Genomic DNA, 13022 nt, shown 5'->3' on the forward strand with positions numbered 1-13022 from the left:
TCAAAATCTACAGTCATCAAATTACCGCAAACACCGGTTAGGGGAATCCCCTAGTTTCAATTTCCATAACCTCATGTTACCCAACGAGAAGAATATAGAGCATCAAAAAGCACACTGAGTTGTGTACGTTTGGGCAAATAGTCATTAGACATACATATCTAAATACAAATATGATCACAATCATATCAAGGTATACATCATTCTAATAAACATGCAAAGGTAATTTGTAAACACGGAAGTGACTGATTTTAGTGGGTCACTCACTATACGCGTGCACAGCAACGTGTTTTATCACTCGGTGTTTCCTATTTCAGTAAATCCCGGCTATATTCATGGAATTCATAGCAAGTTTCATCGCGTCTTCATGTCAATTAGATCAGTACTTAAAATGTCCTTGAATAATTAACAAATGATCCATATTTGTGTCGTTAAATCCAGAGTCCACATTTACAAATTTAGTCTCTGTGAAATCGTTTTCGTACTCTAATACTGTGTTGTGGCGGATCGTTATATCTCATAAGAAAGCAGTTACTGTTACCGTATATTAGCCTCCGATTATCCAAGTGATAACTGACTTCAGCTTCAAACATTACATTGTCCCAATCTTGAAGTATGCCAATCTCAACCTACACAAGGCGTGTATACGGTCACGTGGTACAACCGGTGGCTATAGAGAAAATATCCCATTCAATATCCATAGTGCATTGGTTGGTGGGTCTCAGTCTCATATACAAATCTACCTCAAGTGAATACCTTGTATAGCACGATTGGACGTGTTTTTGACGAATGCTATTTATCAATAAGATAATGCTAACCTTGAATATTTAATTGGCACAAAAGTTATTATCTCAACCCTATTTTGATAACATAAATTTGTCTTGGGGAAGTGAGTTTTTCTCATCTATATGATTTGATCATTAATAAATATATTTACTAAATATAAGCATGGATTATAATTAAATCTTTTAAGTGCGAACTGTGCCTCACCGGAACACAGTTATGCCTATCTCTTCAGTTTATTAAAATGCAGCGTGTCGAAAACATCCCGAAATCAAAGTATTTTGAACGAATTAAGGTGATGTTTTCGGCTCATGGTCTATGCAGGGGTTTTACTTCTCTTTCCGGTTGAAAGATGTTTGAGCATAATGATGACGATGTACATCAAATTCCCGTAGATATACGCGAAGACAGGTAGGTAAAGGTTCCCATAAAACACTTTAAACCCTTGATAATATTTATGTGCATTTGTTACTGATTTAATTATTATTGCATACGCACGCTCGCACATACATACATGCACACATACTAGTAAATGCACAAGTAGGGGGCACGGGGTGGCCCAGTCGTCTAAGGCACCGCGATTCGCTGTACAGAGTTGCGTCCCTTGGGCACGCCAGAAACCTATGATTGTGGGTTCGAATCCCGGTTCACCCCAATTGTTTTTCTAGGTTTGTCAGCACCATACCCGTGGTCGTGGGTTTCACCGAAGTGGTAAACGTCTGAGACCTGCATCACTTCGGGCTTTCCTCCCACATTAAACTGACACGCCGTGATATGACTGGAATACTGTTAAAAGCGGCGTTAAACCCAACTCACTCACTCACATGCACAAGTAAAGATAAGATATATGGATATACTTCTTTATTACAATTGGAAGCGACGTTTTGGTGCAGGTTCTAACTTGCTTGATTACGGTGTTAGAACCTACACCGAAACGTTGCTCCTAATTATAATAAAGTAGTTGTTCATCCATATACTGTATATCATCGCATTAACGCGAGCGTGAATTAAATGAGAAAAATACGAGTGGTCTTTGCTCGCATTATTAAACACCGCATTCATATCAACAATAAGACATTTAGTCCTAATTCGGGATAGCAGAAATATAAACTTAGTCATACGCTGAAAACAAACAACTATGTATCTATCTATTCCAGATATACATGTATCGTATATATATTTATTTATCATATTGTATCTTATCCGTACTCAGCACAGTTGTCGCAGTTGGGCATGCGGATTGCCACACTCATAAGGCCAGACTTACTTTATTTTTTGTTTAACAGATATCTTCCTGAAAACATCCGAGTATTATATTACAGATTTCTTTTCATTCTTCAAGGTGTTATTTGAATATGTTGTAGTATTTATGGAAATGGTCTCTGCAGCCTTATAAATGTTGTTCAACAAATTGTATGCTCGGTGTGTTTCAGGTAAATACATAAGTTGGAAGTCGGGGGTATAAAATTTATTCTTCTTAGTCACTGTGTCTTTTTTCCCACTTTTCTTTATTAAGGGTTCGATTGAACTGTTAACATCAAAGCTGACGAAGTGTCTTTCAACCTGGAATAAATGCAGTGATTTTACTGGCGATTACGTTACATAGAGGGGGAAATTAGCAGGCTCATGTGAACATTACTATATTGGAGACTACAAATATATATTGATTATATGACTGAAATTGAACATTTGCCACTTCCAATATGACAAAACAACTCATCCATATATCCGTATTTGTTTTTCCCAATCATTTTTATGACTAATTAATCACTCATCGATCTGCCAGGTCACTGGGGACTGTTGTCTGTTTCCAACTACTCGTCTCCATTAATGCATGGATTGAAATACGTGATGCCTGAGGTTTGGACATGGGACACACATACAATTATGGAGTTATGTATGTTTTCTCTCAAACGTAATTACGTCTTGTTATGGGTGATATAAATTCTGCAATTAATGTTCCATAATAAACTGCCAGGAAAATGGAAGTATTCACCCATGTTTGATGGTGGCTAAGAATGAGTGAGTGAGTTGGGTTTAACGCCGCTTTTAACAGTATTACAGTTATATCGCGGCGTGTCAGCTTAATGTGGGAGGAAAGTCCGAAGTGATGCAGGTTTCAGACGTTTACCACTTCTGTGAAACCCACCAGCACGGGTATGGTGCTGACAAACCTAGAAACATAATTGGGGTGAACCGGGATTCGAACCCACAATCATAGGTTTCTGGCGTGCCCAAGGGACGCGACTCTGCACAGCGAACCGCAGCGCCTTCGACGACTGGGCTACCCGTGCCCCCCGGCTAAGAATGAAACAAACGAAGAAATGGCTGTTCGTTGGTGATGTATTTGATACGAGAATCATAGTTGTGTTTTGGACCTTAGGTTTCGGAGACTGTTGTCAGCTCTTCAAACGTTTTGATAAAGTTTGCAAAACCAATTTTTGCAAAACCAAATCCAATTTTCATATAATGTAACCCATGTCAGGACCCACAAATCTATCAATTAATACATACACCACTCCCTCACGACACACACCTCTATACACTAATATCATACACCCACCCCTCACAACACACACCTCTATACACTAATATCATATACCCACCCCTCACGACACACACCTCTTTACACTAATATCATACACCCACCCCTCACGACACACACCTCTATACACTAATATCATATACCCACCCCTCACGACACACACCTCTATACACTAATACCATACACCCACCCCTCACGACACACACCTCTATACACTAATATCACACACCTGTCCCTCACGACACTCACCTCTATACACTAATATCATATACCCACCCCTCACGACACACACCTCTATACACTTATATCATACACCCACCCCTCACGACACACACGTCTTTACACTAATATCATATACCCACCCCTCACGACACACACCTCTATACACTAATACCATACACCCACCCCTCACGACACACACCTCTATACACTAATATCACACACCAGTCCCTCACGACACTCACCTCTATACACTAATATCATATACCCACCCCTCACGACACACACCTCTATACACTTATATCATACACCCACCCCTCACGACACACACGTCTTTACACTAATATCATACACCCACCCCTCACGACACACACCTCTATACACTAATATTATACACCCACCACTCACGACACACACCTCTATACACTAACATCATACATCCATCCCTAACGACACTCACCTCTATACACTAATATCATACACCCACCCCTCACGACACACACCTCTATACACTAATATCATACACCCACCCCTCACGACACACACCTCTATACACTAATACCATACGTCCCACCCCTCACGACACACCCCTCTATCCACTAATATCACACACCTGTCCGTCACGACACTCACCTCTATACACTAATATCATATACCCACCCCTCACGACACTCACCTCTATACACTAATATCATACACCCACCCCTCACGACACACACCTCTTTACACTAATACCATACGTCCCACCCCTCACGACACACACCTCTATACACTAATATGATACACCCACCGCTCACGACACACACCTCTATACACTAATATCATACACCCACCGCTCACGACACACCCCTCTATACACTAATATCATACACCCACCGCTCACGACACACACCTCTATCCACAAATATCATACGTCCCACCCTTCAAGACACACACCTCTAAACACTAGTATCATACGTCCCACCCCTCACGACACACACCTCTATACACTAATTTCATACACCCACCCCTCACGACACACACCTCTATACACTAATATCACACACCTGTCCCTCACGACACTCACCTCTATACACTGTTATTATACACCAATCCCTCAAGACCCCACCCCTTACAACACACACACACCTCTATACACTTATATCATACACCCACTCTCACAACACACACATCTATATACTAATTTCATACACCCACCCCTCACGACACACACCTCTATACACTAATATCATACACCCACCTCTCACGACACACACCTCTATACACTAATATCATACGTCCCACCCCTCACGACACACACCTCTATACACTAATATCATACACCCACCTCTCACGAAACACACCTCTATACACTAGTATCATACGTCCCACCCCTCACGACACACACTTCTATATACTAATATCATACACCAACCTCTCACGACACACACCTCTATACACTAATATCATACACCCATCCCTCCCGACACACATCTCTTTACACTAATATCATACGTCCCACCCCTCACGACTCACACCTCTATACACTAATATCATACACCCACCCCTCACAACACACACCTCTATACACTAATATCATACGTTCCACCCCACACGACACACACTTCTATACACTAATATAATACACCCTACTCCTCACGATACACACCTCTATATACTAATATCATACGTCCCACCCCTCACGACACACATCTCTATACACTAACATCATACGTTCCACACCTCACGAGACCACCCCTTACAACACACATACACCTCTATATACTAATATCACACACCCGTCTCTCACGACACATACCTGTATACACTAATATCATACACCCACCCCTCACAACACACACATCTATATACTAATTTCATACTTCCACCCCTCACGACACACACCTCTTTACACTGATATCATAAACCCACCCCTCACGAAAAACACCTTACAACACACATACACCTCTATACACTAATATCACACACCCGTCTCTCACGACACACACCTCTATACACTAATATCACACACCCGTCTCTCACAACCCCCACCTCTATACACTAATATCACACACCCGTCTCTCACGACACACCCCTCTATACACTAATATCACACACCCGTCTCTCACGACACACACCTCTATACACTAATATCATTCCCCAACCCGTCACGACACACACCTCTATACACTAATATCACACACCCACCCTTCACGACCCCTACCTCTGTACACTAATATCACACACCCCTCTCTCACGACACACCCCTCTATACACTAATATCACACACCCGTCTCTCACGACACACCCCTCTATACACTAATATCATACACCAACCTGTCACGACAAACCCCTCTATACACTAATATCATACGCCCACCCCTCACGACACACCCATCTATACACTTATATCATACACCCACCCGTCACGACACACACCTCTATACACTAATATCATACACCCACCCCTCACGACTCACACCTCTATACACTAATATCATACGTCCCACCCCTCACGACACACACTTCTATACACTAATATAATACACCCTACTCCTCACAATACACACCTCTATATACTAATATCATACGTCCCACCCCTCACGACTCACACCTCTATACACTAATATCATATGTTCCACCCCTCACGACACACACTTCTATACACTAATATAATACACCCTACTCCTCACGATACACACCTCTATATACTAACATCATACGTCCCACCCCTCACGACACACATCTCTATACACTAATATCATACGTTCCCTCCCTCACGAGACCACCCCTTACAACACACATACACCTCTATATACTAATATCACACACCCGTCTCTCACGACACACACCTCAATACACTAATATCATACACCCACCCCTCACAACACACACATCTATATACTAATTTCATACTTCCACCCCTCACAACACACACCTCTTTACACTGATATCATAAACCCACCCCTCACGACACACACCTTACAACACACATACACCTCTATACACTAATATCACACACCCGTCTCTCACGACACACACCTCTATACACTAATATCACACACCCGTCTCTCACGACACACACCTCTATACACTAATATCAGACACCCACCCCTCACGACTCACACCTCTATACACTAATATCATACGTTCCACCCCTCACGACACACACTTCTATACACTAATATAATACACCCTACTCCTCACGATACACACCTCTATATGCTAACATCATACGTCCCACCCCTCACGACACACATCTCTATACACTAATATCATACGTTCCACCCCTCACGAGACCACCCCTTACAACACACATATACCTCTATATACTAATATCACACACCCGTCTCTCACGACACACACCTCAATACACTAATATCATACACCCACCCCTCACAACACACACATCTATATACTAATTTCATACTTCCACCCCTCACGACACACACCTCTTTACACTGATATCATAAACCCACCCCTCACGACACACACCTTACAACACACATACACCTCTATACACTAATATCACACACCCGTCTCTCACGACACACACCTCTATACACTAATATCACACACCCGTCTCTCACGACCCCTACCTCTATACACTAATATCACACACCCGTCTCTCACGAACCCTACCTCTATACACTAATATCACACACCGGTCTCTCACGACCCCTACCTCTATACACTAATATCACACACCCGTCTCTCACGACACACCCCTCTATACACTAATATCACACACCCGTCTCTCACGACACACCCCTCTATACACTAATATCATACACCAACCTGTCACGACAAACCCCTCTATACACTAATATCATACGCCCACCCCTCACGACACACACATCTATACACTTATATCATACACCCACCCGTCACGACACACACCTCTATACACTAATATCCTACACCCACCCCTCACGACTCACACCTCTATACACTAATATCATACGTCCCACCCCTCACGACACACACTTCTATACACTAATATAATACACCCTACTCCTCACAACACACACCTCTATATACTAATATCATACGTCCCACCCCTCACGACTCACACCTCTATACACTAATATCATATGTTCCACCCCTCACGACACACACTTCTATACACTAATATAATACACCCTACTCCTCATGATACACACCTCTATATACTAACATCATACGTCCCACCCCTCACGACACACATCTCTATACACTAATATCATACGTTCCCTCCCTCACGAGACCACCCCTTACAACACACATACACCTCTATATACTAATAACACACACCCGTCTCTCACGACACACACCTCAATACACTAATATCATACACCCACCCCTCACAACACACACATCTATATACTAATTTCATACTTCCACCCCTCACGACACACATCTCTTTACACTGATATCATAAACCCACCCCTCACGACACACACCTTACAACACATATACACCTCTATACACTAATATCACACACCCGTCTCTCACGACACACACCTCTATACACTAATATCACACACCCGTCTCTCACGACACACACCTCTATACACTAATATCAGACACCCACCCCTCACGACTCACACCTCTATACACTAATATCATATGTTCCACCCCTCACGACACACACTTCTATACACTAATATAATACACCCTACTCCTCACGATACACACCTCTATATGCTAACATTATACGTCCCACCCCTCACGACACACATCTCTGTACACTAATATCATACGTTCCACCCCTCACGAGACCACCCCTTACAACACACATACACCTCTATATACTAATATCACACACCCGTCTCTCACGACACACACCTCAATACACTAATATCATACACCCACCCCTCACAACACACACATCTATATACTAATTTCATACTTCCACCCCTCACGACACACACCTCTTTACACTGATATCATAAACCCACCCCTCACGACACACACCTTACAACACACATACACCTCTATACACTAATATCACACACCCGTCTCTCACGACACACACCTCTATACACTAATATCACACACCCGTCTCTCACGACCCCTACCTCTATACACTAATATCACACACCCGTCTCTCACGACCCCTACCTCTATACACTAATATCACACACCCGTCTCTCACGACCCCTACCTCTGTACACTAATATCACACACCCGTCTCTCACGACCCCTACCTCTATACACTAATATCACACACCCGTCTCTCACAACCCCCACCTCTATACACTAATATCACACACCCACCCCTCACGACCCCTACCTCTATACACTAATATCACACACCCGTCTCTCACGACCCCTACCTCTATACACTAATATCACACACACGTCTCTCACAACCCCCACCTCTATACACTAATATCACACACCCACCCCTCACGACCCCTACCTCTATACACTAATATCACACACCCGTCTCTCACGACCCCTACCTCTATACACTAATATCACACACCCACCCCTCACAACCCCCACCTCTATACACTAATATCACACACCTGTCTCTCACGACCCCTACCTCTATACACTAATATCACACACCCGTCTCTCACGACCCCTACGTCTATACACTAATATCACACACCCGTCTCTCACGACACACACCTCTATACACTAATATCACACACCCGTCTCTCACGACCCCTACCTCTATACACTAATATCACACACCCACCCCTCACAACCCCTACCTCTATACACTAATATCACACACCCGTCTCTCACGACACACACCTCTATACACTAATATCACACACACGTCTCTCACGACCCCTACCTCTATACACTAATATCACACACACGTCTCTCACGACCCCTACCTCTGTACACTAATATCACACACCCGTCTCTCACGACCCCTATCTCTATACACTAATATCACACACCCATCCCTCACAACCCCCACCTCTATACACTAATATCACACACCCGTCTCTCACGACACACACCTTTATACACTAATAATACACACCCGTCTCTCACGACACACACCTCTATACACTAATATCACACACCCACCCCTCACGACCCCTACCTCTATACACTAATATCACACACCCATCCCTCACAACCCCCACCTCTATACACTAATATCACACACCCGTCTCTCACGACACACACCTTTATACACTAATAATACACACCCGTCTCTCACGACACACATCTCTATACACTAATATCATACCCCAACCCGTCACGACACACACCTCTATACACTAATATCACACACCCACCCCTCACGACCCCTACCTCTATACACTAATATCACACATCCGTCTCTCACGACACACACTTCTATACACTAATATTATACACCAACCCGTCACAACGCACACCAACAAATATCATAAACTTTAACTTAGCGTGACTTGCACTTTTTCCTCTGTGCGACGTGATCGTGTATGGTTGCTGCGCATGCGTATTCGTGACTCAGCAGAATTTCATGTCTGTGATGCCCCTGGCGTCTTCGCTTGGCTACTCACGGATTATGATGTTAATCTAGCGTTGCTGTAATCCCGTCTATCTCTTCACTACCAAAACAGCCATGACTAAGCGTCTTTCTTTTAAAGATCAGATTCATACAATAAGGGGACTGATATTAATACTTTCCCCCGACGATCCTGTTGGGTGGAAACATATGTCTCGTCAATGCATCAGTACAGCTCTTTCTATCATTGGGGCCATTCCAGTTAAGTCCTTATTACTATGGATACCTCTAAAGTCCACACCTCGATAGTCCGGAATCGTCTATAATCCATACCTTTATACACTGAAGGTTTTTTTTAAATCCACACCGTGTTATTCTGGAACCCAATCTTCGAAAAGCTGTTATACAGTTACTCCGCTCTAAGCAAAGTCTAGTTGCCCTGTTCATTTACCCCGTATATTAGGAATACTAATGCACCCGTTCATTAAGAATACTTACTCAATACACCCGTTCATTAGGAATGTATTTACCCCGTGCATAAGGAATACTTATTTAATACACCTGTTCATTAGGAAAGCCTATTTAATACACCCGTTCATTGGGAATACTCATTCAGTACATCCTTTTATTAGAAATACTTACTCATTTATCCCGTTCATAGGGAAAACTTTTTTAATACACCCGTTCATTATGAATACCTATTCAATACACCCGTTCAATGAGAATACTTATTCAATACACCAGTTTATTATGAATACATTTACCTCGTGCATTAGGAATACATATTCAAAACACCTGTTTATTATGAATACTTATTCAGTACACCCGTTCATTGAGAATACTCATTCAATACACCCGTTCATTAGGAATACATTTACCTTGTGCATTAGGAATACTTATTCAATATACCCGTTCAGTAAGAATACTTATTCAATACACCCGTTCATTAGGAATACTTATTCCATACACCCTTTCATTAGGAATACTTATTCAATACATTCGTTTATTAGAAATACTTACTCATTTACCCCGTTCATAGGGAATCCATATTTAAAACACCCGTTCATTAGGAATATATTTATCCCGTGCATTAGGAATACTTATTCAATACACCTGATTATTAGGAATACTTATTCAATACAGGCGTTTATTAGGAATACTTATTTAATAATCCGTTTATTAGAAATACTTATTAATACACCCGTCCACTAGAAATATTGATTCAATTACACGGTTCATTAAGAATACTTATTTAATACATCCGTTCATTAAGAATACTTATTCAGTTAGCCCGTTCATTAGGAATACTTATTCAGTTACCCAGTCCATCAGAATACTTATTTAGTTACCTTCTTAACTAGGAATACTTATTTAGTTACCCCGTTCATTAGGAATACTTATTCAGTTACCCAGTCCATATGAATACTTATTTAGTTACCTCCTTAATCAGGAATACTTATCTAGTTACCTCCTTAATTAGGAATACTTATCTAGTTGCCTCCTTAATTAGAGATACTTATCTCGTTACTTCCTAATTAGGAAAACGTAATCTAGTTACCTCCTTAATTAGGAATACTTATCCAGTTACCCCATCCATAAGGAATGCTTAGTCAATGCCATTGCTTGTGAGTTATATCTGTTCAGTTCTGCCGCTCATTATGAATACTTATATAATATTGGTCTCCTGTAACTTATGTATATCATAAAATATGGTGGTATGGTCTGGCGCGAAGACAGTGCTGATTGCGTGTCATCGTGTTCCGATATCATGGCTCGATGCTCATGCTTTCAGTCACTGGTGTGCCTGGTTCAGACTCAATTACTCACAGGCTGTTGTGATATAACTGGAATATTGTTGACTGTGGTGTTAAACAACATTCATTCATTCTCACATTCGAGAATGTTAAATATCCATTATAAATCGACACCTAAGAATATTCCAGCATTATCACGGCGGGGGACACCAGAAATGGGCTTCACACATTGTACCCATATGGGGAATCGAACCCGGGTCACGGTATTAGGCGTGACGAGCTAACGCTTTAACCACCAGTTTACCCCACCGCCACAGAGGGGGTCAGAATAGGTCTCAAGCCACCTGTAGTGGTCCTCAGGGGTGATATAACACGAATAATGTTCAAAGCGGAGTTAAACCCATCTCACTCACTCGCTCACGTAAGAAGTGCCTCAGTGGATTGAGTGGTCATTGACTTGGTTGATTGCTTTGTATGTTGTTTAACGCCGCACTCAGCAATATTCCAGCTATATGAAGGCGGTCTGTAAATAATCGAGTGTGGACCAGACAGGCCAGTGATTGATATCATGAGCATCGATCAACGCAATTGGGATCGATGACAGGCATCAACAAAGTCAGTGAGCCTGACCACCCGATCCCGTTAGTCGCCTTTTACGGCAAGAATGGGTTGCTGAAGACCTATTCTACCCCGGAATCTTCACGGGTCTCCGAGGTAATGGGACGCTTTTCACAATGTCATTCATTTGATTGTACGACACAGTCCAGACTCGATAATTTACAGACTGCCGTCATATAGTTGGAATATTGCTTAATGCAGCGGAAAACAAACAAAGAAACAATCATAAATAGATGAATGGATATTTCACCACAGATAATCAGCAGTAATTGGGTTACAGCCAGCTGTGTTATTGGGTACACAGTCGTTCACCCAAATCACCAAGGGCATCAGTATTGATAACGTTCAGTGAAGGTTATCTTTCAGTCACAGAGCAAAATGTCAATATATTTTAAGTAAATCATGCGGTTAGCCCGATCCAAGCTCAAATTAATACTCCCGACTCCCAGGAATGCTTTAATCACGGGTGAGTCAAGCTATGACCAAGAGCACAACGTTCCGGTGCTGGCGATGGCATTTGTGCACTCGGAGCTTAAGCGTCAACGTGAGAGATTTGTTAATTCACCAAAAAAATGTTGATGCACGGATGGTTTGACTCTACTGCACTACCGTTTCATGAAGCACGCTAGGCTTCAACACAGCGAAGGGCGGCAACGCGTGAATGTTACCTTGTCCGTCTGACAGG

Source organism: Haliotis cracherodii, unplaced genomic scaffold (assembly GCF_022045235.1).
Source record: "Haliotis cracherodii isolate W230 unplaced genomic scaffold, xgHalCrac1.p SCAF_14, whole genome shotgun sequence".
In the NCBI taxonomy this organism is placed as follows: Eukaryota; Metazoa; Mollusca; class Gastropoda; order Lepetellida; family Haliotidae; genus Haliotis; species Haliotis cracherodii.